Source organism: Protopterus annectens, chromosome 3.part0, assembly GCF_019279795.1.
Source record: "Protopterus annectens isolate FY-2018-M chromosome 3.part0, PAN1.0, whole genome shotgun sequence".
Taxonomy (NCBI): domain Eukaryota; kingdom Metazoa; phylum Chordata; order Ceratodontiformes; family Protopteridae; genus Protopterus; species Protopterus annectens.
The window spans coordinates 833508969-833536860 of NC_056731.1; the positions used below are offsets into that span (position 1 = coordinate 833508969).

Below are 27892 nucleotides of genomic sequence, written 5' to 3' on the forward strand. Positions count from 1 at the left end.
AACAGTTGGCACATAAAAAGTTAGCAAACAAATGACCATCATACCACACTACAATCTATACATTATCCCCCCCCCCCCCAGCTTCCAGTTTGTGTCTCTTCCCCAATACCTAAATCAAAATCCAAAACAAAAACTTAAGGATCATGCATGTTAGACTGCAGAAAGTGTAGTGTACTGATTTCACTGCAAGACTTAACATAACTGAGTCCGGAAGTATGATTTTGTAACTGCATGCTGGATTTCTCTTTAAAAAATGCACCATTAAATCAAAGTTCGATATGTATCACATTTACAAAAGAACTAAAATAGCTCTGGTGAGTGATAAGATTTGTTTGGAACCATACTAAAATAGAGTTCTCCAAGCATCAAGCCATTTTCTGTCAAACTAGTTTGAAGCCTATACTATCTAACCAAGAATCCAAAACCGCAGCCAAAGCAGAACAGTACAAAGTAAGATGTTTCCACTCCCAATTAAAGATGTTAGGTAGTCCACTCTCACCTTCATTTTTACATATGGGTTTGGAGCCGATCCTTGGCTCCGACTCGGCCGATTTTTAAGCTCGAAGACTTCTGGTTGTATATAGGTCTTTACTTTAATTGTCCTGTGGTCTTGTTTGACCTTAGTAGTAGTATCCTGTGTACCAGTAGTTAGGCGCAATTGCGCTTTTTTTGCCTAGATCGTTAGTTTTAGCAGTTTTGCCATTCTCAATCAACAGGAGCTCTACTGCTAACTGGTTGATTGCTAACTTGTGGTCTTTGGTGGGGATCCGCTAAGTCTTACTTAGGATTGCGGTTGCAAAGTTTTTCCTGTTTTATTGAACGTGTGTGTGTGTGTGTGTGTGTGTGTGTGTGTGTGTGTGTGTGTGTGTGTGTGTGTGTGTGGTGTATAGTGTATACTTGGTCTGTTTGAGTTAGAAGACCCAGTTCTTTTACACAGGGCTAGGCCAGTTTAACTTAGAGGACCTAGTCCTCATGTAACCCTATTATTTGTAATTTTCATTGAAAATTTTCCTGGGTGACTGAATCTCTGTGTCTATCTGTTACAAAAAAACTTGGTCTCTTTTTAGTTGAAAGACCCAGTTTTCTCTTACACCAGTCCTTGTGTAATTCTTCTGTAGGGCTAGGCCCGTTTTAGTTAGAGGACCTAGTCCTCAATTATTCTCTATTTCTCCTCTGGTTCTGCTTGCGTGTCTGCAATGTCTAAGGATAGCAAGGAGCATAAACCCTCTGGGTTCAAAAAAATGCATGAAATGCTCCCAGAAAATGTCATTAACGAATGGCCACAGTAGCTGTGTCTACTGTTTGGGAGCCATCCATTTGCAGGAATCATGTTTGTTCTGTCAAGCTTTCTCTCCTAGAGTGTTGCAGGAGAGAAAGAACAAGCTGATACTCGGGGGGGGGGGGGGGGTCTTCTGAAGCCAACCTTCGAGGAAACCTTATCTGGTTCGTTGGCCTCTTCTTCTAAGTCTTCAAAATCCAGATCTAACTCCAAATCAAAAGCTTCAAAAAGGCCTTCTCTGGCACCGGCTGGTGTCTTGGAGCCGCCTTCCAAATTAACAAAATCTGTCTCCTTGACTCCCCAGTCTTCGGAGCCGAAGGAGAGCACCATAGTTTCAGAGTCGGTCACAGGTGCTTCGGTGCCGACTGCTGAACCTTTGGAAATAGTTAACTCTACTGCTCGGAGCCGGTCTGTAGAATCCCTACCGGTTTCCTTGCTGATCAAATCTCCAGTGCCTGCTAGGTCGAGATCCCCAACTTTATCTTCCAGATCTTCCAGGAGCCTTTCGGAAGAAAATGTGGAGAGGGAAGTACTGAGACTCCTGAAGTCGTCTGCCGGCTCCCTTTGCTGCTGCATTGGAGCCGAGTTCGGTTCCGTCTGTTGTGTCCAGGGTCCGAAGCTCTTCTGTCGGCGCCAATGAGGAGGGTTTGAATCGATCTTCTTCGGTTCTGAGCCTTCCTGTCGGTGCTTCCGCCAGGGTGAGCTCGGACCCTGCATCTATCTCGGAGCCGATGGCTCGGGCTTCGGCACCATCCTTTGTCTCCTCGGAGTGGGGAGGGTCTTCGGAGCCAGAGAGGTCGGCTTTTGAGGTGATGAAGGGTGTGATGTCTCAATCTACAGCCCCTGCCAGTGGTACAAGCACTCTTCCAATGGGCTCCCACTTCGGTCTCAGTACCTACTCTCTCCGGAGACAGCAGAGACCCGCAGCTTCAGGAGCCACTGGCTGGTGGTCCCCACTCTTCCGAGGCCTCCCCAGAAGGTCCCTTCAAGGAGCCTCCTCAGAAGAGGGTATGCAAGGGGAAGCATAATGACTCCCAGGATGAGTTTCTGACATCGCACACTGACCTCGAGGAGTCGGAGGGGTCCCCTAAATCGTCCTCTGATGTCTCCTTTGTGGACATCCTGGAGATCGTTAAACAGAGGTGCAATTGGTCCACTGTCAACCCTTCTGATGAGTTGGTGTACCTGAAGGCTTTCGGGTCTCAGCCCTTTGCCTCTTGGGTGTCTCCACCTTTCAACAAACTAATGGAGCTGGTTAGTCGGAAGGTGTGGGATACTCCCAATGCCATGGAGCCAGTTCCCAGAAGAGCAAGTAAGTTCCTGTCTGCCCTTCCTGGAAAAGAATTCTTGTCTAAGGGCGTTCCTGTAGATGCCATGGTGGTGGCGGCGGCCACAAAGGAGATGGTGGAGACTTCTTCCTCTCTTCATCCACCAAACAAGGAGTCTCGACAGATGGACAGATTTGGGAAGCGTGTATTTAGTTCAGCGGCATTTACACTTCAATCTCTGAACTATCTTACCCACTTCACGAGATTGCAAAGGGATCTCCTCAAGGAGTTAGGAGATACCATACAGGGTGCCTGACCTGAGGGAGTCCCTGATAGGATCTCTGCTTAGTTGTCCACCCTATATTTGGTAGTTAACTCCTCCATGCGGCTCATCTTCCATGCGTGTGATGGAGCGAGCAGAGCAGCGGTTTCAAGAGTTGCCCTTAGGCACCACTCTTGGATGTGCTTGTGTAATTTTGCGGAGCCTTTGAAGTCCACCTTCACCAACGCCCCGTTTGATGGTTCCTCCTTGTTTGGTCCCAAGGTGAAAGAAACAGTGTGAGCAGGAAGGAAAGACTTTCTCTGCTGTGGGAGTCTGTTTCACCGTTCTTTCTAGACCATACCCCAAAGGTCAAAGGGGAGGTAAAATGTGGTTCAAAAAGTCCCAGAGGGTCTTTCCAGACACATACAGTGAATCCTCCTTCAGAGGCAGAGGAGGAGGAAATTGTAGACGTTGCCCTAGAGGCAGGGGTGGTCTGCAATACCAGCAAGGCCATGATTCCTTTAGAGGGCGGCCTTATCATGGATTCTTCAACTTCTTGGAACGATGGCCTCAACCATTCTGTGTTAATACCTTTAGCCAGGTTGCACATGAGAATCCTTCAATGGCTCCTGTTCTCCCAGTGGTCATTCCAGTATCTACCGCTGAGTCACCCTATCCTGCTGACGGAATCATTTGTGGATAGCCCCCAACAACTTGTTCACGGGAGCTCCCTTTTTGCCTCCCCAACCCGTTGCCACTGTGACCACAGATGCCTCCCAGGTCGGGTGGGGGGGGGGTTATCTTGGCAGGACTGTCCACAGCACATGGCAAGAACACGAGGCTCATCTGCATATCACAGTTCTGGAGATGAGGGCAGTGCTTCTGGCATTGCAAGCACTTCTGGACCTTCTTCCTCCAGGGACGATTGCGATACAATCGGACAACATGTCGATTGTGTGGTATATCAACAAACAGGGCGGTACCAGATCTTACCCACTCTGTCGAGAGGTCATGCGAGTTTGGGAATGGGCGATTTCTTCCCAGAGCTTTTTGGTGGCAACACACATTCTGGGGATAACCGACGTGATAGCTGACAAGCTAAGCCGGGCAATCTTACTGCCTCAGGAGTGTTCTCTGAAACGGGAAATAGTGGAACAGATTTTCCGAAAATGGGGACAACCTTGCTGTGACCTTTTTGCCAGCCCAGTCAATGCCAAGTGCAGCAGTTATTTTTCCCTAATTCCCCCTCTGGAAGAAACGCCCAGAGACGCTCTGGTCCACGATTGGCCCACGGGACTTCTATATGCCTTTCTTCCATATTCCCTCTTATCCCCAAAGTGATTCAGAAAGCCAATCAGCTGGGACGCAAGTTGATCCTCATTGCTCCTTACTGGCCTCATCAGGTCTGGTTCCCCTTCCTCGAGCCTCTTCTGGACGATCCTTGGATTCTGGACCTAGTTCCAAATCTGTTGACCCACATGTCGTGTTCTCTACACCTCTCTCTCCACACCCTCAAATTGACAGCTTGGCTGCTCCAGTTCCATCTCTAGTCAGGCTTCATGATGTTTCTTCATCAGTGTCCCATATTCTCTTATCCTCGCATAAACTCTCAAACAGAAGGCTGTATGACAGTAAATGGAAAGGTTTTTCTATTTGGGCACAGAAAATGAAAGTGGATCCTTACACCGCTCCCATTCCTGTGATTCTGGAATTCCTTTTGGAGCTTTTCAGCAGGGATCTGCCGCGGCCACCATCAAAGTACAATTGGCAGCAATCTTTCATTTTTATTTAGGGTATCCAATGTCAACCTTATGTCTCATAAGCTATGCAAGACTTTCTTGAGAGGAGCCACTTTACTGAGACCACCATTACAAGAACCTGTGGCTTCTTGGGACTTAAATTTTGTGTTGTCCAGATTGACATCCCCTCCCTTTGAACTGTCTCATTCATCTTCTTTAAAATATTTGTCTTGGAAGACTGTGTTTTTAGTAGCTGTTACATCAGCCAGACGTGCATCTGAGCTACAAGCCCTGTCTATTAAGCCACCTTATTTAGTCTTTCATAAAGACAGGGTTTGTTTACATACCAACCCTTCGTTTGTTCCCAAAGTGTTCTTCTGCCACATTAAATCAGTCCATTGAGCTTCCAGTTTTCTTTCCCAGTCATTGTAATGCAGCTGAATATCATTTCCACCAGCTGGATGTTCATAGACAGCTACGTTTTTATTTGCAACGGACCACCGATTTTAGAAGTCAGACCAGTTATTCATTTCTTTTTCCGACTCCAGATTAGGCTTACCAGTTTCTAAGGTGACATTGTCTAACTGGATTTCTAGTTGCATAGCCTTCATCTACAGTTAGGAGGGCAGACCTTTACCCCACAGGATCAAGGCTTACTCTACCAGGTCTCTGTCTACCTCTGCAGCCTTTCAAGCCAGGGTACCACTTGATCATATCTGTGCAGCAGCTACGTGGGCTACCCCTCACACCTTTACTACTCATAAGTTGGATTTGGCTTCTAGGGATAGAGCATCCTTTGGCTCCACGGTGCTCAGGAGTATTTTCCAATGAGCCACCCAAGAATAAGGTGCTAGAGATGCTGTCCCATATGTAAAAATGAAGGTGAGATTGGACTACCTAACATAAAGAAGTTATGTACTCACCATAACGTTCCATGTTGGTAGTCCATCTCACCCTTCATTTTTACCAACCCGCCCTCCTGCCCCCATCCTGGAAGATTAATTTTCTTGGTTGGTGACCCTGTAGTATTGGTTTGTTGGTTAGGGTTTTTTTTTTTCTGTTTCTAGTGAGCAGCAAACAAGATCTGGGGATTGCAGTGGTAGACCATGGGATACCTGCTTAGCCACGAGCCAACCAGAAGTCTTCGAGTTTAAAAATCGTCCGAATCGGAGCTGAGGATTGGCTCCAAACCCATATGTAAAAATGAAGGGTGAGATTGGACTACCAACATGGAACGTTATGGTGAGTACATAACTTCGTTTTTGCAAGCCTACTCAAAACAGATGGCTTACTGAAGAATTAAGAGGCCTAAGGTCTAGTCATTATGGAAACATCACATGTTATGTAGTCCTATCTCGCCGTAATTCTTGTTGGATGGGGTTCAGAACCGATGCAAAAGCTAGAGAGCTTCTACTGGCTCGAGGCTAACCCCTATCCCTTGGTGCCTCACGGCAAATCCCCAGATCTCGTTTGCCGTGAAAGCTTCGAGGTTGTCTCCATTACTGGCTCGTTGGCTAAGTAGAAGATTTTTTGCTAAATCTTGTATTTTCTCCACCTTTTTCTTCAGCTTTACTCTTTTTTTATAGTTAGTAGTCTTTCTTGTGTGATTGTATTGAGTGCTTGACCCCTGTTTCCCCCTCCCCATAGGATTGTACGACCGTTTTTAGTTAGAGGGCCGTAGTTGCCCATTTAAATTAGAAGGCTTTTCCTCCCTGAGTGTTTCTATTTTTTTTAAAAAAAAGAAAAGAAATCCTCTACTTTCGTAACTTTACTGTTTGTTAGTATTGTTATTTTAGTTAGCACTATTGTTTTTTGTGTTTGTTAGCTGGTTTTTGTCAGCATGTCTAAGGAAAAAGACAGAGAACACAAGGAACACCACACCTCGGGGTTCAGAAAATGTGATAAATGTTCACAGAAGATGTCACTGACAGAGTCACACTAGCTGTGTGTACTGCCTAGGCAAAGCTCACTTGCAAGAACCCTGTACTTTTTGCCATGCCTTCAGTACTAGGGTTCTTAATGAGAGAAAATGCAAGGTAATAGGGAGACTCATGACCAGTTCCTTCCAGGAACAGCTGGAACTTGGTCAGACAGCTCCCAAGACTGCCAAAAAAAAATCTTAGGCTCCAGCTTCAGAGCCGTCCAAAAATTCCAAAGTGACAGAGCCAAGGAGTTCTGGCTTCACTTCCTCTGTTTCAGTGCCATCAGTCTCTTTGGTGCCGAAGCAACCTTTGGTACCGAGACAATTACCAGATATTAACCCTGTTTCACCTACTTTGAGGTCTCCCATATTAAAGAGGAGGAGATCTTCTGTTTCCACCCGCTCCTCCAGGACACTTTCAGATGAGGACATCGAGCGGATGGTGAAGAGGGTGCTCTCTGACCCGGCTCTGGCAAAAAAATTGGCCCCTCCGGACCCAAAGGCTTCAGAGCTACTCCATGTACAATCCACTGCTCCTCCACCGACTGCTTCGCTCTCAGAGCCAAAAACTTCGGGTTCTTTGATGTTGGATCCTTCGTTTCCGAGAATTCTCCCCGCTTCCTCGGAACCGATAACTCTATCCTCACCTGCTCGGTCTGGAGCCGAGGGATCTGAGAGCCAACTCTCTCGAGTCGACTCCGAGGGGGATAGTCACCCTGGGTTCTCTTTGGAACTGACCCTCCCTCTTGGTGCTTCGGCTCGACTCAACTCAGTTCCCACATCTGCTTCAGAGTCATTCTCCCTTGCTCAGAGCCAACCATCCGTCTCCTCGAAGCGGAGATCATCTTTGGAGCGGGGAGGAAAGGCCTTCGAAGCAATAGAGAAAGCTTTGTCCACTGCAAAAGCCATACCTTTGGACCTGATGTCCCACCAGCAGTCGGCAGCAACCTCTTCTCTCCCATGGCCTCACAGCGTAGGGAAACAGAGACTCAAGCAGCTCCCATTGGAGGTGTCCCCTCTTCCGAGACCTCCCCAGATTATCCCACTGGAGAGCTCCCTCTGAAGAGATTTTGTAAGACGAAGCATGTTGACTCACCTGAGTCTGTCACGTCTGACATGGATTTGGAGGAATCAGAAGGGTCCCCTAGATCCCCCTTTGAGGATGTCTCCTTTTCTGACATCCTAGAAATCCTTAGAAAGAGGGGTGATTGGAAGACCTCTAACCCTACTGAAGGTGAATCAGTCTATCTTGAGGCCTATGGTTCCCAACCTTCCACCTCCTGGGTGACACCACCTTATGACCAGCTCTTGGGGGGTATATCGAGGAAAGCCTGGACCTCCCCAAAGTGGAGCATGTCCCAAGGAGGCCAGACAAATTTATAACTGCACCAGAAGATAAGCCCTTTCTTTCCAAAGGGGTTCCCGTTGATGCTATGGTGGTAGCAGCAGCCACCAAGAAGGAGTTGTCCTAGGCATCTTCTAATATCCATCCTCCTAATAAGGAGTACAGGACGATGGATAGATATGGAAAGTGTGCCGTCTCTTCAGCAGCATTTACCTTGAGATCGCTGAATTACCTTTCCCATTTTACTGTACTTCAGAGGGATCTCCTGAAGGAGTTGGGAGATGCCCTTCAGGGTTCAGTAGCTTTGGGATCCACGGATAAGGTTTCTGCGCAGCTCTCCACCCTTACATCGATGGCTAAGGCTTCAATGAAGTTGATTTCCTATGTAACAGATGGAGCGGGCAGGGCAGCCGCAGCAGGAATCTCTCTTAGGAGGCATTCTTGGATGCGTCTCTGTAACTTCACGGAATCCTTTAAGTCTTCCTTCACCAGCGTCCCCTTTGATGGTTCAACTCTTTTTGGACCTCAGGTCAAAGAGACCTTGACCAGGTGCGAGCAGGAAGGGAAAACCTTATCTGCCATCTGAGTCCATTTCTCCCTTCCTTCTAGACCCTATCCCAAGGGTCTAACAGGAGGAAAACGTGGTTCTGCAAATCCCAAAAAGGTTTCCCTCAGGCACAAGGTCAACCCTCCCGTAGGGGCAGAGGGGGAGGATACAACGGACAATGCTGTCCTCGCGACAGAGGAGGTCTGCAACACCAGGGAGATAGAGAAACTTTTTCTGATTGTCCCTTCCATCGCCCCTGAGGGGTTGCCCGACTTTCCATCTCTGGAGGCAATCGAGGGTCGTCTATCTCTGTACTCAAGTGCCTGGCTAAACATTTCACAAGATTGTTGGGTACAAACCATAATATCCAGAGGTTGCCTGATTCCCTTTGTTTCCGATCCCCTGGTAAACTGGTCTATACCAGACATGCCACCCATTCAACTAGACTGTGCAACATCAGAGGTCATCTCGTTGCTGCGAGAGTCATCCAAGAAGTCCCCACAGAGCAAATAGGATCCAGAACTTACGATTCTTTTTAGTTCCAAAAAAGACGGGACTGGAGATAAATTCTAGATCTCAGCAAACTCAACAAGTCTGTAAAGAAATCGAAGTTCCGAATAATCACTCTGCAGTCAATATTTCCCTTTATCGGGAAAGACGATTGGATGTGCTCAATAGATCTTCAGGACGCGTACTCCCACATCAAAATGGACAGGTGCTCCAGAAGACACATGCTTTTGGCTGGGAGCCAGTCATTTTCAGTTTCGAACACTGCCCTTTGGCCTCACTACAGCCCCCAAAGTGTTCACCAAATGCATGGCAGTGGTAACGGCTCACCTGAGATGTCAAGGATTCCAGGTGTTTTCATACCTAGACAACTGGCTCCTCACTGCTACCACCAAGCATCAACTGATTAGAACCAGGGACGAGACTCTATCCTTGTGCACCAGATTGGACATTGCAGTAAACCTAAAAAAAATCAGCCTGATCTCCATCACAGCACATTGTATTCTTAGGCTCAGAAATAGACTCAACCACCATGACAGCAAGACTAACACCAGAAAGAGTAGAATCATTATGCAACCAAGTCAGATCTTTGCTAAACAGTCACAAAGTTCAGGCCAGAGTGGTCCTTCAAGTCCTAGGGACTATGGCTTCCTCCATTCTCTTAGTTCCCCTAGCCCGTCTGTACATGAGACTACTTCAGTAGCTACTATTTGCCCTGTGGTCAATGCAGGATCTTCCCCTGTCTCATCAGATTCTCATCACAAACACCTGCAAGAAGGACCTGACATGGTGGTTGCATACGGAACAACTTCTGTTAGGTCACCCACTTGTTCCTCCTCAAGAAAATGCAGTTTTGACCATGGACGCCTCCCAGATAGGGTGAGAGGGCATTGTCTGGGAATGATGGTCTAAAGTACTTGGCAGAACCACGAGAACCACTTGCACATCAATGTTCTGGAGATGAGAGCGGTGCTGTATGCGTTACAAGCACTTCACAGTTCTCTTCCCACTGGGACAATTGAGATTCAATCAGACAACATGTCTGTAGTGTGGTACATAAACAAGCAAGGGGGAACCAAATCTTAACCGCCTTGTCGAGAGGCCTTAAGAGTCTGGAAATGGGTGATGGACACTCAACGCTTTCTGGTAGCAATGCACATCCTGAGGAAGTCCAATGTGATAGCAGACGAACTCAGTCGAGCAGTCCTCATGCCTCACGAGTGGTCCCTGAATTCAAAAGTTGCGAAAGAGATCTTTCACAAATGGGGCCAGCCTTGCTGCGACCTATTCGCCATCTACCTGAACACCAAATGCAGCAGCTACTTTGCCCTAATTCCCCATCCGGGGATGTCACCCAGGGATGCTGTAGTCCAAGATTGGCCTGCGGGACTCCTTTATGCCTTCCCACCTTATCCGCTCATTCCGAAAGTGATGCAGAAAGCAAAACAGTTGGAGTACCCTAATCCTCATTGCTCCTTACTGGCCTCGTCAAGTCTGGTTTCCCTTCCTGTGGCCCTACCTCTTGGAGGAAACATGGATTCTGGAGCCATCTCCAGACCTCCTGATTCATCAATTGGGAGGCTTAGATCCCTATACAGCTCCTATAGAATCTATTTTGTCCTTCCTTGCATCCCTCTTTCATGAAGGAGCCGCGGCTGCTAAGGTTAGAGTTCAGTTAGCTGCCATCTCTAGTTACCATTTCGGCTACATGGGAAATCCCATCATGTCCCACTCTTTGTGCAAAACCTTTTTGAAGGGGCGGGGGGGGGGGGTCCTTCTCAGACCTCCAATCAAACAACCTCCAGAACCCTGGGATCTAAACTTAGTACTCGCATCTTTAATTTCTTCCCCCTTTGAACCCTCTTATTCATCGGATCTGAAATTATTATCTTGGAAAACACTATTTCTAGTAGCTATAACTTCTGCTAGGAGAGTCTCAGAATTACAAGCTCTTACTATTCAACCTCCTTACATTGTTTTCCACAAGGATAGAGTCTCACTTAGAACTAACCCTTCCTTTCTTCCCAAGGTATGTTCAGAGCATAATCTTAACACCACTGTTGAGCTACTAGTGTTTTTTTCTGAATCATTCTAATAAAACTGAATACAGGTTACACCAGTTAGACATCCATAGAATTCTCAGGTTTTACCTACACAGGACTATCAGATCAATTATTTGTTTCCTTTTCAGACAAAAAGGAAGGCTTGCCTGTTTCTAAGGTTACCCTCTCAAAATGGCTTTCAGATTCCATCTCCTTTGCTTATCAGACTGCTGGCAAACGGTTACCCAACAAAGCAAAAGGCCACTCAAGAAGGGCAGTATCAACTTCATGGGCCTTTAGATCTAGGCTCCCAATTGATACCATTTGTGCAGCAGCTACTTGGGCAACCTTTGTCACTCATTACAAATTGGATTTGGCCTCCCCCGGGACAGGTCATCCTTTGGGTCCACTGTGCTGAAGAGTCTCTTCGCTTGAGCCACCCGGGATAAAGGTGCTAGGGATGCTGTCCCATCCAGCAAGAATTACGATGAGATAGGACTACATAACATAAAGAAGTTATGTACTTACCATAAGGTTCCATGTTTGTAGTCCATCTCGCATACATTCTTGTGTCCCACCCTCCTGCCCCCTTCCTATTCCTGGAGGATCTGGTGGACTACACTTATGCTGTCTGACCTGGTTGTAGTTGTTTGTCCATCTTGCATGGATAGTGTTACACAATGTTGTGTCTGTAGGTACACAGTTATTGGTAGTTTTCATAACTATTATGTACTTATTCCTTTCTTGCAAATAAGATCTGGGGATTTGCCGTTAGGCACCATGGGATTAGGGGTTAGCCTCGAGCCAGTAAAAGCTCTCGAGCTTTAGTATCGGCCAAGTTGGAGCCGAATATCTGCTCCGAACCCCATCCAGCAAGAATGTAGGTGAGATGGACTACAAACATGGAACGTTATAGTAAGTACATAACTTCTTTTTATTAGAGTCAAGTGAAGCTCATTAACCTGCATAACCTATCAAAAAAATAAATAAATTGAGCATCCCAAAGCCAACTAATGGCACTTCAAAAGAATACACACTGATCAAGTCCTAAAAAAAATCTGGGTGCAAGTCAATCAGATAATAGGAAGGAAAAGTCCTCACAATAATACCAATAACCGTAACGGGAAACACTTGTGCCACATCAGTCAATTACTCTTGACAATTACAATGCCATGATAACTATCCTAATCGTAAGGAGTAGGTCAAAAATTAAAACAGCTAGGTGCACAAGACCCATGATAAAAAAGTGCCCAATCCTGGTAGGCGCACTGATGCCAGGACTGGAAAAATGATTGTGTAGAATCCTCACCTCAAAATACAGAAACAGTCCTACAGTGAGGCCAGGCCAGGCCCAGGGGGGAGGATGGACCCCCCCCCTTGTTGTAGAAGGAAGTAGCAGTCCACAGAAATCACAAAAATTGATAGGCCAAAGAAGAGCCATAAAGATGATAGAGTGGACTAATGAGAATAAGAAAGAAATTATGTATTGTTGCTATTATGCAAAAAAAAACCCTGAATTTCTGGACACAACATATGCAAAAAGATTGAGATAAGTTTGAAGAAAGAAAAATACTTCTGCAAGAAAAACTATCAGAAGCTTCAAAGAAAAATTTGGGGTCATTAATACAACAGATTTTTGAAAAACAGTATATAGATCAAGAAACTTTGAAGGCAGCCCCAAAGATATTTGAAGAGAAATACAGGCAAAGGCATGTCCATGAGATTCATGTGATATAACAGAAGTAAACAGGATATATTACTGTGCAGCTAAGTTAATAACTGATAAAGTTCTACCACAAGAACACAGGGTAGTGAAGGAGAGAGAGGGGAGAAATTGAATGCCATCATGGAAGTATCGAATAGAGAAAACTGTAAAGCAACTAAGACAAGAAATGTTGGTACTTGCGTATTATCGCAACCACATTTTTGCGGTAATGCTGGTTGCTTCTGTTTAGGTGAAGAAATAGTAATAAACTTTTATAAAGTTTAAGAATATGTTTCTGTAATGTTTTTAAGTTTTAGGAATGTTTGACATTCAAACCGCTGAGAAAATAAGTGTTGAAAATAGGTTTCACGTTTTATCACTAACAAGTCATGTCAGTTAAGCATGTCTCATACTACTTCATGTGCATTCCTTTTCTCATGCCATCAATTGTAGTCAAAGCAATCCACGTCATCTCTGCTTTGTACGCAGAAAAGCATTACAACACCAACTAAACAATCCATATCTCTAGAGTCGTAACACATACTAAAATCAATGCAATTAAAACCGACATTGCACTAAAAAGAGAAACATCAGTACATAAAAGCAAAGCATTACTGTCCACTTATAACAACATTTACTGAAGTATGTTTCCTTTTTCCTAACAACCTTTCATTATATTGTATGAACAAGTTTAACCATTAAATACTTTGCCTAAATTACTTTGCATGTGCCCCGTTTTTTTTTCTTTTCAACTAAAACGTTCAGTTAAAATAAGGTAAACCTGAAGAATAATCCTTTTGACTTGTGTCCCATTTCTTCTTTTAAGTAATAAGTCCAAAAATAAAGTAAAGCTGAAAAATAAATCTCAGGAAAGCTCCTCACATCGTACGTTAAGTCCCACAGTCCTTTCATGCCACCATATGTACACATACAACCACTGTTATCGCTGAATTAAACGCTCAACGTCTTTACACCATGCTACCCACAACTCTTAAAATTGTACATGCTAATCGTTTATAAAAAGCACCACCAATATCCCAGCAAACTTTATAACAGTTTACGCTTCCCTCTTACACTTCATTTTTGTTATTAAAGTAAACGTCAAAAAGATATACCATATCACAAAATGTGGTTGCGATAATACGCAAGTACCGAAATGTCACCATTAGAAGAGTGTAGAAGAGGGAACAGATCAGCAAAAATACTCCGAAAGATAGACGTGATAAAAGCAATGCACAGTATTAGAACAGATCAGGGTCTATCATGCACTATTGCAATTAATAAACTAAAAATCTCAGCAGAGGCTTAAAAACTTAGAAGATGCATAGACAGATGTAAAGGAAAAGTACAAAATAAGCAATTTATTGATGATCCAAAAATGTTTTATAGACAATTGGGAAATAAGGTAAAAGAAATTGAAAGACCACCAAAAAAAGAAGAAATGGATACATTTTGGAGAAATAGCTATGAAGATCATGTGGAGCATTACAAAGATGCTAAATGGATAGAAGTAAAATGATAATAAGTTTAAAGGTGCAGGATATGAAATGGCATGAAGTAACAACCAGACAGACTGAAATAAAGTTAAGAAAAGCCTCTACTTGGAAAACCCCAGATGCAGTCCCTAACTTCTGGTTAAAATTATTAACATCTTTGCACAAGGATTTAGCCATGAGTAATTATGATTTATATGCGCACCCCGAACAGACACCAACCTGGCTAACAACAGGAAAAGCAATGCTCCTATTTAAGAGTGAACTTGCAAGCTACCCTAAAAAGTATAGACCAGTATAACTTGCCTTCCAACGATGTATAAACTGTAAACTGGAATTGTTGCAAACAGAGGTTATAGTCATTTAGAATAAAACTCAATTATGGCAACAGAAAAAAAGGGCAATAAAAAGGCAAAATGGAACAAAGGATCATTTGTTGTTAAATAAAGTCATAGCGGAGAACTGTAAAAAAGGGCAAGAATGTAAGGCCTGGATTGACTGCAGAAAAGCATTTGATAGTATCCCACATTCATGGATTAAAAACAGTGCTTAAAATGTATAAGATACACCCTACACTGATTGATTACATTACAGTGACCATGAAACAGTGGCAGACCACTTTGCAATTAAGCCATGATAAAGGGCAACTTATTATTCCAGGGATAAAAATCCAAAGGGGGATATTCCTGGGTGACTCTCTGGCACTGCTGCTATTCTGCCTTGCCCTTAATCCATTAAGCTGTCTACTTAACAGCTTAGGTCATGGCTATAATGTGGCTCTTAGAAAACAACAAAGTGCAAAGACTTCTCATCTTCTCTTTGTTGATGATTTCAAATCAGATGAGGAACTGAAATCACAACTGCAAGTTGTCAAAACTTTATCAGATGATATAAGAATGTCATTTGGTCTTGATGTGCAAAAGCAACCTTTAAATCGAAAAAACTGCAGCACCAAGAAAACATCAGTTTGGGACAAGAATGTGATACAAAAGAACTTGAACAAGAGGGTATAAATATTTGGGAATTGATGAAGAATCAACAATAAAACGTGAACAAACGTGAATAAAACTTAGTGTGGAGTTCTTCAGAAGACTTAAATTAATCCTGAAAACAGCTTTGACATCTAGTAACAAAATCCAAGCTATAAACAAATTTGCTGTTCCTGTCCAGCGATTGACTGGCCCCAAAATGTGCTGGATAGATTAGAAAGGAAAACAAGATGGATGCTTCATGCTCACCAAATGATTTATAAAAAGCGGTGCATACCAAGAGTATATATTTCCTGTGGGCAAACATACTTCAACTTAAAGAAACCCAGAGGAAAAGTCCCAACAATCCCCCACAAATGGACACAACTTGGAGAGCTGCTGCATTCATCTGTGAATTTTACCACCACCTATTTAGCTACATAGAAAAGCCAGTACTACTCTGCCCTAAATATGTTGGAAAATTCAAGTAAATCCTTTCTAGTGGAAAGATCACATTAACCTGTATAAGAAAATTACAAATACAGTGAAAAGTAGCAAGAAATCCCCATCTTCTTCCTAAACGCTTCACTGAAACCTGTCAACAGGGAACTTAAGATTACTAAAAGAAAATGTAAAGCAGCATGGAAGCTTAAGATCATTAAATTCCTAAGGAAACTATAAGTCTTTCCTCAGTTATGTCAAGAAATGCAGGAGTAATGTCAAAAATAAAATTACCTGTTCTGTTATAATATCACATATTCTGATCCTAAGGTTATAGCCAAAATATTGGCAGATAAATTCCGTGCAAACTTTACCCCAGCTGCCCACAAAGGTGTCCAACTATCCCTGAAAATATATTCTTGAGATCACTGGAACAAGTTTCAGAATCCATGTGAAAGGCTAATTATGACACATCTATGGAAACAGACTACATATCATGCATTTTTTATCTGTGCTTAACTATACACTGTCCAAGTGTTCAACTTCAAACTCATGATACCTGAGGAATAGAAACTGTGACCCTTACCAAGACGGTCATTCTACAGACCTCAGTAATTGTAGACCTATCAACTTCAGCAGTCATATATATATATATATATATATATATTTATATCTATATATATATATATATATATATATATATATATATATCTATATATATATATATATATATCTATATATATATATCTATATATATATATATATAATCTATGAAGTCTTGGAAGTTGTCATAGCAAAACTCATTAATGTGGAAATAAACAGCTTGACTGATTTAGGCCCCAGTCAGTTTGGTTTTGTAAAGGGCAACTCCCATCTCCTAACACTAGTAAGCTTCTTTGAAAGTGTAACAGAAGTTGTGGACATAGGTCACTGACTGCATGCTACTTATCTCAACTTAGCTAAAGACTTTTGACGCTGTCCCCAGTGCTCATATTACAGCAAAATTAGGTAAGCTTAATGTAAACCATATATTATCCCTTGGAGTACAGATTGGATAACCAACAAATCCCAAGATGTGAAAGAATGTACTCCTGTTCATACAGACAAAAAAGACCTGGGTACTTACGTGGGCAACTCTCTCTTTCTCTCATATGCCATCTTCATGTTTACACTATAACCAAGAAGTCTTTCTGTCTTGTACAATTACTATTCCAGGGAATCACTTCCACTTAAAGGGAAGACATCATATTGCTGTTTTCTTAGCTTGTTAGACTGATCATTGAATAAAATGCCTGTTTATTATGTGCAAATCTAAGTACATTGGAGCAAAGGATGTGCAACCAAGAAAGTTAAAGGCTTTAACTCTTCAAGTATTAAGAACTTGAAAAGGAAGACAGGAACCTTTAGGTGTAAACATTTAAAGGTGTATATGGCTAATCATCATACAGTCTCCATGATCCCTGGCCTAGTATTGTTCATTTTCGTATATCCATTACATTCTGACTGAAAACAGTGTTTTTTTATTCTCAGATATCACTCAGATTAATGAAGCAGTTCACAGAAGCATGTTTGATATTATTAGACTGTGAAGAGTCCAAAGAAATAAGGTAGTGCACAGTATCACTTATAATCACACTATAAACACTTGCATTTAGGTAGAGCAATGCAATCAAATATTTCAGACAGGGCAGCACCATTTCATAATTCACGTCATAATTACACTGTAGTTTCTTGCAGATCAGAGGAGTTATTGTAGTAAAATGTCACAAGCAAAGTAGCACCATTTTGTAGGAAACAATTTGTGTGCAACAAGACCTCTGCTCTCAGTAATTAACAAATCACAGACTACTCCAGATGAAATACACTAGCAATGAATTATTTTCAAAATTCGATCCAAGTTGTGTTTGGGCTGCAGTTTACCTAAGCATGTCCCTATCTCACTGATGATCACCAATGGTTGATTGGGTTATGGGGGTTAAATGAACAGCATACCTGACCTCCTACCAAGTGGAAAGAGGCAGTTAAGCTGAGAAGTCACTTTTCTTCCCCAAGAAACCCTATTTCCTTAAAAATATCAGTGGATACCAGGTAATCACAATAGATGTGTGAAGTTCAGGTTCCACAAATGGAGCATGTGAAATGGTCCTGAATGGTAGGAAGGAGTGCTTTGTCATGCTATATACAGTGTTGTCACTTGAGTGGTACGTTTATCTTTACATTTATGATTCCAAATATGACTTATTAGAAATAACGCATCCAGCAGTACCATTCAGTATAAATACATGTACATAGAACTATATGAGCAGAATAACAAAATAATGTAATGCTCTGTGTCGCTTTTAAATATTCACATTGCAACTATATAGACTTAGGAAGAGAAATGTAATAAAATTGTCAAGTCAAGGCAGCACCATTTCATAATTTACTTCATAACTACATCTCAGTTGCTTCTACTTTTAGGAAGAGCAATGCAATATTCATTGCAGTCAATCTTAATCTGAACAAATGGAAAAAGTTAGCAAGGACGGTCATAGATAAACCTGTATTTGACCTCTCAAGGACAGAAAAAAAATGCAAAATAGCTTACACCTGTTATGGTGCATAACATTTGTTTACTGGGAAAAGTCAGACATAGATCCAGCGAACATTATGCTGCAGCCATGGGGAGAAATGCTACAGAGAGTCCCTGTGACGTGGGAGGAAACTGAGCACTTGGGGAGGGCATGACATGAGTGGATTTTATGGGAATGATTTTGACATTGCTCATACAACCTTTGAACATTGGCAGGATAACAGGTTTGCACTAGGGGTTTATGGAAGGGTATGAAGTGTGGAATGAAATATCTGTCATTATTTTCTAACTGCTGCCACTAAATCACTCAGAAAACTAGCACATAATGAAAAGCGGACCACTTGGATGAAGCCAACACCAACGCTTGGGGAGGGCATAACATGAGCGGATTCCTTTTTTTTTTTTTTTTTCGGAAGCACACTAGAGCAAGAAAGCTGGACAAGAGTGGTGACAATTTGAAATTGCTCATACAACCTTTGAACATTGACAGAATAACATGTTTTGCACTAGTGGTTTACGGAAGGTATGAAGTGTGGAAATTAAATCTCTGTTATGATTTTCTAACTGCAGTCACTAATCAGACAAACCAGCACATTATGAAAAACGGACCAAGAGCATACAGCATTGCTATAAGAGAAGCAAAGCTATAACAAGGCACCATATTACCTTATTCTGGATCGGGGTGAAACGGTCCATAGAAGAGAGACTCAGTTTGTTAGAGAAATACAGACAGATCTCTGGTGCAGGTCTTTCTTCAGAGAGCCGTGACTGTAGCAAAACTCCCATTTCGTGAAGTGATCAGCAAGATAAATAGAGGGATCCAACAGTAAAGTCTTTTGTATTTTCCCAGTTAGGGGTCGCCACAGCAAAACTCCGGTCCGCTAATGATTGGCAGTGGATTTTTACAATGCTGAGTTGCCAGCCCGACGCCCAACCTTCAAAGAAGGCACGCCCATTCACGCACGCACCTACCTGCATGTCTTTTAACAACACTCGACCACGGGGAGGACATGCAGACTCCATACAGAAGGTGCTCCAGCCGAGAATCGAACAGAAGAACCTCTTGCTGTGAGGCGACAATGCTAACCGTGGCCGTATAGAGGGATCCAACAGTAAATTCCACAAAAAAACAGAAAAAGAAAGGGAATTTTTACTGTTGGACCCCCAATTTATTTGCACAAAACAAAGGATTTTTAGGTCAGGGGGTAGAGGTGTTAAGCAAGTGGTGGCTTGGATTACAAGACTACTTTTAGATGCCACCGCTTGCTTGATTAAAGGCATAGAAAACTGGCTTGCTATGGAAAGGAAAGTACAGAGTGAATTGCAAGCTGATTTTCTCGGAAAACTCAAGTATGAACACCACGTAACGCCATGCTTAAAATTAAGCTGACAAGGTAACTGACAAAGTTCAGTTAATTTTTCAACTTAATTTTCAACAGTGGAGTTACTATCTGATTGCAAAGTTAATTGTGCTGGGAGAAGGTACTCTGGTGTAACAACATGCAGTTACTATCGTCTCACACTGTACTTGGATGTAACCACAGAAGCCCCATGAGATGGTAGTCAGGGTTAATGAGCTAAAAAGGCCCTTGTGGGCATTAGCCTAGTAAACAACTATGAACCTATGTACGAGGGCAAAAGACACAAATTTGCCTTGTGGGTCACACTGCAAGGAGCAGTCCCTTTTACAGTTCAGATCCCTGCAGTCCCTTTCCAGAAATTTTGTTGACAAGGGCTGCAGATTTTCTACAAGAAGACTCCGTCTCAGTCAGACAGATTTATCACTAGGCGACCTAGGCAGTTGCCTAGGGATCACCAAATTGAAGGGGTTGGCTTTGTGGGCTAGACACATTTAACTTGTTAGTAACCAAACAAAAATTTTACATTTTTTGCATCCGTGCTTTTTTTTTAAGTATGCATGCATACTGTCTGTGTGTGCATCATACGTTTTTAGTGCAAGAGATGTAAACACAGTGAAATGGGTCTTTTTGGAACAGAAGTGTACTGCTTTTCCTTGGGAGACAAGTGTTTAGCATTACAGATACTTAGAGGTAGGTGTGTGTGTGTGTGTCTGCACGCGCGAGTGCGCTCGTGCTCTTAAAACACTCTTTAGAGATGACAGGTTAGTTAATTAGCTTGCTCAGGCTCAAACAATTTACCTTCGCTATAGTGGACAAGATATTTAATCCTATACACCAACTACCAGCTAAGGAGGTCATTACAGTTTATAGTTTACAAATTTTGGTTCACTGCGTAATGGGAAAAAAATTTCAAAACTACAGGAGTGTATTTTCAGGAAGCGAGTTTCAGTGCACTTCTCGAGGAATGCGAGTTTCAGTGCACTTCTCGAGGAATGCACATTTCAATGCACTTCTCGAGGAATGCACATTTCAGTGCAGTTCTCGAGGAATGCACCTTTTAGTGCACTTCTCGAGGAATGCATGTTTCATTGCACTTCTTGAGTAATGCACGTTTCAGTGCACTTCTCGAGGAATGCCAATTTCAAGAGAAGTTTACTGCTGCTCATTCTGAGTTTGTTTTCAATGTGCAACAGTCATTGTTTGCCCTGTGGAATTTCAAAGCAGTCTTAGTAGCACAAAAGGTAGCATACTTGCCTTTGGTGCGAGTTCTGCTCCCACACCATTTAAATAGATTGCCCATACTGTACTCCGTGGTAGGTGAGTGTTGCAGTCCCAAGTGCTCATCCTTTGGATGACCTGTTAAACTGAGGCCTCACCTTTCTGTGTTAATGGTAGGTGCTGAGATCTTTTTCATCAAGCTAAGTTGTCAAAAATAGTATGGGGAAGTTCCAAAATGCCTTGACCAAATTTCCACTAGTGATATAAATACCACCAAAGTTCTCCCCTGAAAAGATGTTAGTAGCCTAGTGGGACTAACGTGGTCAGCAAAGGATATTGAAATTAAAAGGTTTAAATTAAATCCATATCTCTGCCTTCATTTCAAAAGTAAAGAAGAAGATAGTATTCATGCTAACAGTGTTGAGGAATGTTTATGGTAATGGGGAAAGGGTAGAGAAAGGCAAGTAATGGGACACCTGGATGGCTGCGGGGGAGAGTACTGGTCCATTCCCTTGCTTGTGGCCCCACTTGACCATGATTTGGCTCTGTTGACAGTCCTACAGTTGCAGTGTATGGACATAAGTCAATATCTGTCATTACCAAAAATACATAACCACTGTTTAGGCTTATTTTCACTTCAGAGATACGTTTTTGTTCCAGGTTTTAAATTGGAGTTGATAGTGTTCCAGTATAGTTCAGGATTGTGTTTTTGCTTGTGCTGTAGATTGATATAGCAGTTTTTCTTATCATATGTTTTACTTCATAAGGGACGTTTGTTATAATGTTATGGAGTGTTTAGTAGTTGCATTAGCTCTTCAGATTTTCCAGGCTTTGTCTTTGAGGTAAGTGGTTGGTTTAACATTGAGACATCCAAGGTGCTAGTATGTTTCAGTCTTTCGGATAGCAATAGAGCCAGATAATTTAGAATATTAAACAGAAATATATATCATTGAAGTAACTACCGTGTCAAGTGGTAGGTAAGTTAATGGTTTCCAATTACAACTTTTAATTAGTGTTACAAACTTGTTTACTTTGAAATGGTTCAGATTTCTGACCCAGTTAAAGGTAGTTTTTAACTTTTTGTATTTTAATATAGCAGATACTGAATGATGGCCACTTATTGCCTGACAAAATGCTAGAGGTGGTATGTGAAATTGAGGTTACTATCCAGCCAGTGAACTTTCTATGCCTGTTTGTCAGTTCTAGTTGAGAGACAAGTTAAAACATAAATGTTAATGTTTGCATTCAGTTGCTTTTCCAGTGGTCCTAATGTGCTAGTGTTCCAGTCTGTTAGTATCACCTAATGTAAAACAATTCTTGTCTTCAGTGGCAGACGATTTATGAAAGGATGTCTTCAAGTGGCAAGTGTTGGGTAGTTACATTGCTAGAAGAAATATAGATAGTAAATCTGATGTTGCCAATTTTCATTTTGTCCTCAGCTGTTGGGTTTGGTTCTGATCCTTGTATCTGACTCAGCCGGTACTTTAGCTCGTGCCAACCAAAAAATTCTGTCTCCATTCTTACCCATAATGCACCAATCCCTAACATACCCCAGATGTTGTTTGCCACTTTTCTCAATTAATCTTGCTTATCTTGAGCTCTCAAGCAATTCATTTCAAACAATAAGTGTATTAATATTTTCTTGTCAAATAATAATAATAATTAATTCTCTGTTCTTTACACTAAGTGTAACTCTTTCTTACCATAGTTGGTAGTGTTTATACTCTAATTCTTTTCTTTTTTACACTTTAATTCTTGATACCATTGTTGGTATCACTCTCTTTCTGTCCCTTTTTCCTTGTTTAAAAAAAGTCACTTTCTTTCTTATTGTTTTAGTGTGTCAGGATGTCAGGAAAAGGCCTTTCAGGTTTCAAAAAATGCCAAAATTGCAGACACAAGTTTTGTCCATTGTTCACAGTTTTTGTGTATTGCTTGGTTCCAGACCACCTATAAGTTGATTGTGATATTTGCAAAAACTTTAATCTGTGTGCAATTGCAGATAGAAAGCATAAACTTATTTTGAAGGAGTTACTTCCTGCTTTCTTTTCAGAAGCTATTGCTGGGGCTGTGTCCTCCAAATTGAAATCAAAGTAGTCTTCTACTAAGTCTCCTAATCCTTTAAGATCCTCGACTCCATCTTCCTCGGAGCCGCCAAAGAAAAAGCATAAAGGCAAAGGCTGCTTCAGTTCTTCCAACATTGGATCTGACAAAATCCTCCTCTGATCCAAGTACTTTGGATCCAAAACTATTACCTAGGACCAGATAATCTCCAAATTTGGGTCTGGTACCTTCCAGAGTACCTTCTCCCTTTTTGGAATGCCAGCACTCTAGGTCCCCATCCCTATCTTCCTCTCGTTCTTCCAGAAATTTTGCCAAAGCTGGCATGGACAGAATGATGAGATTCCTATCAGTGCAGATACAGATGGGCATCCTCACGGCTCCTACCCCTTTAGTTCAGGAAGCCTTTCCTTTTACCACTCTGCCAAATTTAGCTCCTTCTCTCATCCAACTGATTGTTTTGGAGCCCCTGGATCTGAGTCTTCCAGATCCATCTGGTTCAGATCTGAAGATATTCTTATCTTTTGATCCAAAGCTGTCTCTGAGTGCACCGGCTCAAAATTCTTTGGAATTGGATCACTCTCAGAGCTGAAATGTCATTGTCAGGTCTGAGGTGTTAGAGTTGACTGTGAAGGTTTTGGAGCTCTCTCTGCCCCACGGAACCTTGGCATTGGACAGCTCAGCTCTGACTTCCTCCTTTGGTAGATTGCCTTCGGGACAGGGAGAACCAATGGTCCATAAGCCTGGCTTCTCATCTCCATTGACTTCCATATCCCCAGAGCATTCTGCTTTTGAGGTAGTGAAGAGAGCATTCTCTACTCTGCCAGGATGGACGGATTCTACCCCCTCAGGTCTTTCCTCTGTATCTCAGATGTCTCTGCACCTTGAGCCACATCATTCTACTCCCCAGGGACAGCCAAGCTCAAAGTCTCCAGGCTACCCAGCAGGGTTTTATTATCTCTTCCTATACTTCACCAGACCATCCTACCAAAGAAGTCCCTAGGAAGAGGAAGTGCAAGAGGAGGCAGTTGGATTCCCCTCAGGAGTCAGTCACCGAGGATACTGATTTTGATATGGAGAAGGCTTCCCAAGATCACCAACTGAAGACATTTCATTTGGAGACGTTCTTGAGATCCTTAAGCAGAGGAGTGGTTGGTCCTCCAATAATAATTCCTCAGAGGAAACTGTATTCCTGGAGGCCTTTGAAGCTGGCCCTTCTACCTCATGGGTTACTCCGCCTGCTGATGAGCTTATTGACTTTATCTCTAGGCAGTCGTGAAAGCAACCTGACTCAGTTGAGACAGTCCTCAAGAGACCAAATCAGATACTGGCTCCACCAGTAGATGGGGAATTCTGGAGCAGGGGAGTGCCCGTAGATGCTATGGTCATGGTGGTGGCCACAAAGAAGGAACTTGCTGAGCATAGTTCCTGTGCCCATCCTCTAAACAGGGAGTCTAGAGCATTGGGCAGATCTGGGAAGCATATGTCTGCTTCACTGACTTTTGCCCTTAAGTCACTGAACTACTGGCACACTTTAACAAACTACAAAGGGACTTGATAAAGGTACTGTCAAAATCCCTTTCCGGGACAACTACTGCTGAGGCTCAGAATTCTGTGGGCTCACAGTTGGTTACTGCACAGTCCATTTCTAATTCGCCCATGAAGTTTATTTTACATGCAGCTGAAGGTGCCTCAAGGGTGATGGTTTAGGCATTTACATCAGGAGACTTGCCTGAATGTGTTTGTGAGATTTGGCAGAGCCCTTCAAGTCCTCATTCATGAATCCCCCCTTTGATGGCAGTTCTTTGTTTCCCCTGAAGTTAATGAGAGACACTCCAGGTAAGATAGAAAGACCCTCTCTGCAGTGGGTGTACATTTTTGACCCCCCTCAAAGATCTAGGAATTAGTGAGGCTGTTCAAAAATGTGTCTCAAAGTCCCAGGTTCCTTTCCAAGATTTATGTGCAGATGGTTCCCACAGGAGCAGAATCAGGTGTCCAGATATTCCTTCTCTGATAGACCCTACCAGTTCTCCTGAAAGAAGGCCCGATTGTCCCCCTGTGGAGGCAATTGGGGGTCAATTATCCCTGCACCAGAGAGCCTGTCTAGACATCACAAAAGGGACATGGGTGCAGAGGATCATTTCCAGAGGTTATATAATTCCTTTTTCCCCTTCTACCTCCATCTGCATACAAATTTCCTGATAGTCGATATATACATACTGTAATCGGCCTTGTCAGCGATCGAAAGTAGTTAAACCTCCCTAGCTGAACTGATAAGTCTTTCCATGGGTCAATCGCTTGTTTATTCACTATTATAGCCCAAGGGAATTCTCTTGCCTGATAGTGTGCATATGCAGTTAAACCTCACTTGCTGAGCTGATAAGATTCTGGGTCATCCGCTTGTTTAATCATTATTTAGCCTGAGGGAATTCATGCTGTAATTTGGCTTTTGCAAATATTGGTATTCTCACTTGCTACCTTATTAAGTCTCTTACGGCTTTATGCCAGCCTAATTACTCTACCCAACCTGACATTCATATAATGAGCCTATAAAGCTGGTGTAGTGCCTACACAATTTCCTCCACATGGGCAGCATCACATGTAGCCATCTCTTGTCAACTGGTATATGCCTGTGTCTTTAAATGCATGCACAAACATTATTACTGGAGCTCAATATATTGTTTTATGCCTACTAAAACAATATATTGAGCTCCAGTAATAATTGGTATATTATATTGTTTCCTACACTGTTTCATCTCAATTTGTGGCATTTATGGCCTTACTTGACCTGTTGTATTACATTGTTTCCTATATTTGTTTCTTGTGCCAAAGCATACCCTTGATATGTGTGTCTATATTTCTGAGTAAATGATTTATGTGCTTTACTTAGTACTGTATAACATATAGTGCCTGTACCCTAATTTCTTAAATAAGTCTGTGTTCTTTATACTATTTATTTTTCTTCTCTCTAACCTACCCAGCTCTTCAACTTGCTTATCCTGCTCATGGAACTAAGAACCTTCCTACCTACAATCAAGCACTCTTTATAATTATTTCCAACTGCCTCCATCTCAAACTAGGAATAACGCCTTCCCGCCTCAGAACCCTGTTACCTAAGGAAGCAGGAAAGTACGTGATTCCCACACCTGGCAGTAAAGCTTATTTGTTGCTTTTATGATTTCTTTGTGTCTCTAAATACGCTACCCAGCCAGGAAAGCCAGCAGCCATACCCCTGCCTGCCCTTTTACAAACACGCCTTCTCTCCTCTGCGTCCACCCTTCATAAAGTTTACCTTTTCTCTTCTAAAAAGTAGTTACGTGAAGGAGCTGCCTCCTTTACCTCCCCCTCCTCTACATCCTGGACCTGCAATCTCCTACAGTTCACTACTGCTGTAGTTTAGTTTTTTCACCCACTAGGTGGCACACTTTTCTTGGCTTGTGTTTTACCTGTTCTTTCCTTCTAGGTTACAGATAACTCTAACTCATCTCAGCTGTCTAAAGGACTGCTCCCAGCACTGCCCAACTCCTTCCTCCTACCTTCTCAGCAATAGCACCTAGTTAACCCTCTACTCTTACCTCTACATCTACCCACATCTTAACTCACCTCAATATTCACCATCCCACAGATTGTTTTCTGGAGCTTTCTTCCTTCACTTGTGTCTACCCTCTCCATTCGCCCTGCGGGCTCACTCAGCTCCCCTACCCTACCCCATATTCCCACCCACCCCGTACCTCTAAACTTATACACCACTCCTACTTCCTCCACCCCTTTCACCACCACCCACTTCCTACTCCCTCCCCTACATACCATCTATCACCCCACCCTTCCCTTCCATTTTAATCAGGCAATACCTACTCCTATACCTTTCTCAACACCATATATCCTCCTTAGCAAAGCCTCAACATGCCTACAAAACACACATCCTTCTCATTTCAACTATTGCTTCTTCTGACGCTTACTTACATCCAGTACCTTGCCCAGCACCATAACCCACACACCATTCCTTCATACAACCATCCCACTCCCCACAACACACTTATACTCATTTATCCCAATATCCCCTGGCCTGCAATAACCTTATATTCTTTCCCTACAAACTAATCACTGCTTATAAAATCCCTACCCTCCCCTCTAACCTCCAAAACCCTCACAAATCACAACCTAGAAACAAAGCAATCCAAACACCTCTTCAGCATAATCCAACATCTAACAACCATACGTCTGTCTGGAGATATACACCCCAACCCTGGCCCAAACACCCCTTGCTCTACATCCAAATCTATCCTACTAGCTTCTCTAAATGCCCAAAGCATAGCTAACAAAATTCCCAGCCTACATGCCTGGCTTCTCCACAACAAACCTGACATCTTAGCTATCTCAGAAACCTGGTTAAAACCTCATATAAAGGATTCTGAAACAGTACCACCTAACTATTCCATCATCAGAAAAGACAGGGCACACAAAAAGGGTGGTGGAGTAGCTCTACTCTACTCATCTTCCCTATCCGTTACTCCCTATAATAAACCCATCCCCCACTTTGCCAATGCAGAATTAATAGTAGCTCTATTTCAATTAAATAAACACAAACACATATGCATAGCCTCCCTTTACATTCCCCGTGGAGACAATATCTCAGTACTTGAGGATATCCTCTCCTGGCTTTCTTGCAATATCAGTAATGAAACTACCATCCTGGAAGACACAAACATTTAACTGGTCCTACATTCAGTCCCTTTCACACCCCCTAAATATCAACCTAATTACTCTCGGCTCATCAACTCTATTACCAGGCCCTCTAAAGATCTCTCCAGTGGTAGCACCCTAGACTGGATCTTAGTCTCTCACCCCAACTACTACCCAGATAGTGCGACTCTTCCTGATTCCCTCAGCGACCACCTTCCCATCTTTACAAGGCGTCTTCTTTCTCCCTTACAAGTAACTCATAATTACATCACCACTGGCTGCCTAAAAAACTTCAACCCCAAAGCCTTATCTGACTCCCTAAAATCACTTAACTGGAACCCTCTAAAAACTCTACCCCTGGAAAATGCTGTTGCATACTTCAATGCAGCTTTCCTAAAAATGCTAGATAGTTATGCCCCCATAATAACTAAAAGAATCAGGAAAAAAACTGCCCCCTTGCTAACCAAAAACACACTAACTGCC

The 27892-nt window shown here is 42.6% G+C and overlaps 1 protein-coding gene across 1 annotated transcript in view; it reads left to right on the forward strand.

Moving 5' to 3' along the window:
* Positions 1 to 27892, forward strand: part of ECI2 (enoyl-CoA delta isomerase 2) — a 390640-nt gene that overhangs the window by 292947 nt on the left and 69801 nt on the right. The window lies entirely within an intron of this gene.